Here is a 3,251-nt window from a genome sequence, read left to right as displayed (position 1 = left end):
GAAATACGAAGCTTTTTAGTCGGCAACGACTCGTGCTATCCACTTCGATTATTATTTTAATAAATAGCAAGCTGTGCGCCTTGATTAAATTCATGTCTACGGTATTTTCTTGTTTATTTCTCTTTTTCTTTTTTTTTTTCTTTTTCTTTTTCATTTTCTTTTCCTTTTTCATTTTCAGCACGTGGATGAGTATAACCGAGGGAAGTGAGAAAAAGAGAGAAATGAAAAGAAACGAAACAAAAAAGGAAAGAAACACTAAAAAAAAGGGGGAGGAAAAGAACAAGAAAAGTAAAGAGAGAGAGAGAGAGAGAGAGAGAGAGAGAGAGAGAGAGAAGAAAAAAGAAGAAAAAGGGAACAGGAGAATAAAAAAGAGATAGATAGATAGATAGATAGATAGATAGATAGATAGATAAAGAGAGAGAGAGAGAGAGAGAGAGAGAGAGAGAGAGGAGGAAATTAAGAGAAGAACGTTTTAGTCTGTTTCTCTTGAACAGCAACAAAAATAATGCTTCCTTGTGTATCTTTCCGAGTTCGTATTAAGAGTAAGAGAGATAAAGAGATAGAAAATATAAGTAAGAGCGCTAGAGAGAGAGAGAGAGAGAGAGAGAGAGAGAAAGAGAGAGAAAGAGAGAAATATATAGAGAAAGAAAGTGAGAAAGAAGAAATGCTATCGCGTTTTCCTCTTCATAACGTGCCGACGACTGGCGTACATTTGTCTTCATTTCTTGCAGTGGTTGAAGCGAACCACGGGATACTTACGATTTAGAGCTTTAGTTTCCAAGCGAAGGTGCGAAGTCAAAGGACGTTCTTCGGTAAAGATGGAGAGCAAAAGGAGACGAGTGGAAGGACATTTTGAGAAGGGGTAACGGGAGCAGCCATTACCAACGGTGATAGTTTGCTTTGAACTCCGTTGGGGACCTTTGCGGTAATCGTTTCCATGCCAGAGAAGGTTCTCGAGGTTCCACCAGGTACCAACGATGGTTAACGATAATTGGACTATCGCGTGACAAGCGAGTTTCCACAAACGAAAGGTGGCAAATCTTTCCTTCACTCTCTCTCTCTCTCTCTCTCTCTCTCTCTCTCTCTCTTTCTATTTCTTTCTCTCTATTCTCCTTCACTCTACGCACCAGCAGAGATGCTTTCGGCTCTTTTTCTCTCTTTTTCCTTTTTTTTTTTTTTTTTAATATTGTTTGACACGATTTTTTTTTCCTTCTTTCGTTCGACTATTAATATCTCCTGCTATGTTTGATCATTGATAATGAAAAAGAAAATAATAATAATTATAAAGAAAAAACAACAGCAATGTATTTGTATATATATATATATATATATATATATATATATATATGTATATTTTGTATGATAAGATCGACGATAAGAGAGTATCGATCATTTTATCGATACGATCGACTCACGGTTTTATCATTTTCGATCGTTTATCGTTATTTTATTTATTATTTAGGTTTTAAGAGAAATCGGTTTTGGAATTAATGATTATTTAATAATCTCGTCAAATTCAGTTATAAATTGTCTAATCGTTAACGGGATTTTTATTAGTTGTATAATGCTTTTAGGGAGAAAAAATAAATGATTTTTTAGAACCGAGTAAAACTTACTCACTTCTGGTTATACATAGTATGTACTATAAAGTAAAGTATTGACATATGTTATTCCAATATTTTTTCTACTTTTCTTCTTTTTCTTTTTCTTTTTTTTTTTTGTTATACTATCTTAAATGGCGAAATGATTCTCTAGTATAACTTTTGTTAATCTGTAAAAAATTGATTCATAAATATTATAATAAGAGATATTGTAATAAAATATATATATATATACACATATAAGTATATATTATCAATGGACAAAAATAAATAATCGTCACTATCGAGAAAAATTTTTTTTATTCTCAAACAAGCAAACTTTTTTCATATGTATTATATTAAATCTTTCTTTTTTTTTTTCTTTTTTTTTTTAACACCATACATATCGAGGTCAGCTATTTAATGTTATTCCAGATTTTATACTATATACTATTATAAATAGTAAATTATATTTCGGGTCATATAACGATGACATTTTACACTTCGCGTGAGCATACCGTTAACACTCGTAGGTTATACTTATGCTATGCCTTTTGTTTTTATCTTTCCTTTGAACTTTTCGATAAAACTTCACCTATTATTACGTTCGAGTAACAACGCGTAACCGATTATATTTCATTCTTGTTTAGTTATTTTTATAAAAAATTTTTCTTATTTTAAATATCGTAATAATCGTTATTAATTGTTTTATCATTAAAACTAACATGTTAATTATTAAATATAATTTAATATTAATAACATAATACTCTGACGTATCATTAGATTATACGAAAAACGATTTTAAATGTTCTTTATAAATTTTTTCTTAAATCTTTTCTCTTTTTTTTTTTTTTTTTTTTTCGTTCACGTATATAAATTTTATTTGATAACGCGACATTTGTCATACTATAAAAAAGAAAAAAAAAAAAGAAAAAAATTATTTGCTTTCCGATATTAAAAGTTTACACGGAGATAAATCCCTTAAGCTTATTGCGCCAATTTAAATTGTATTGCTCGCCCCAAAAGCGATTATTATAAAATAATGGAACAAATTTACGGGAATAAGAGAAGGGAGAAAGAAAAGGAAAAAAAAAGTAGAAGAAGAAGAAGAAGAAGAAGAAGAAGAAGAAGAAAAAAAGAAAAAGAAATAGAAAATAGGAAAAAGAAAATAGGGAGAAAAAAAGGAGAATCAAATCGGTAATTGACGTTCTCATAAGTTCATTAAACTCACGTAGAACATAAAACGGCGATATCGATCACCGTGGAGAAAAACGACAGCCATGAGGGAATGTATTATCGGTGTAGATCGTAAAACAAAATTACGTTCTTATTTGTTCGAAACGAATTGGAAATCGACGGCACGCGATCTCTAGCAAATGTATTCATCGACACCACCAACAATGATTATTCGGTAGATTAACGATCAGAGAAAGAGAAAGAGAAAAAGGAAAAGAGAATCGAAGAAAGAGAGAGAGAGAGAGAGAGAGAGAGAGAGAATGAGAAGTGTCGAGTAAGCCTACATGTTATTTTATACGGAAGATTGAGCTTAAAATCATAGGTCTGATAAAGAACGATAAAAAGGAAAAAAAAAAGAAGAAGAAAAGAAACGAGAAAGCGACAAGAAAATAGTGATTAAGATCGATAAAGAGAACTCTGTATACTTAATGAATG

This window comes from Vespa mandarinia, chromosome 14 (genome assembly GCF_050613455.1).
Source record: "Vespa mandarinia isolate Hongniang chromosome 14, ASM5061345v1, whole genome shotgun sequence".
Lineage (NCBI taxonomy): Eukaryota > Metazoa > Arthropoda > Insecta > Hymenoptera > Vespidae > Vespa > Vespa mandarinia.
This window is presented reverse-complemented; position numbering follows the sequence as displayed.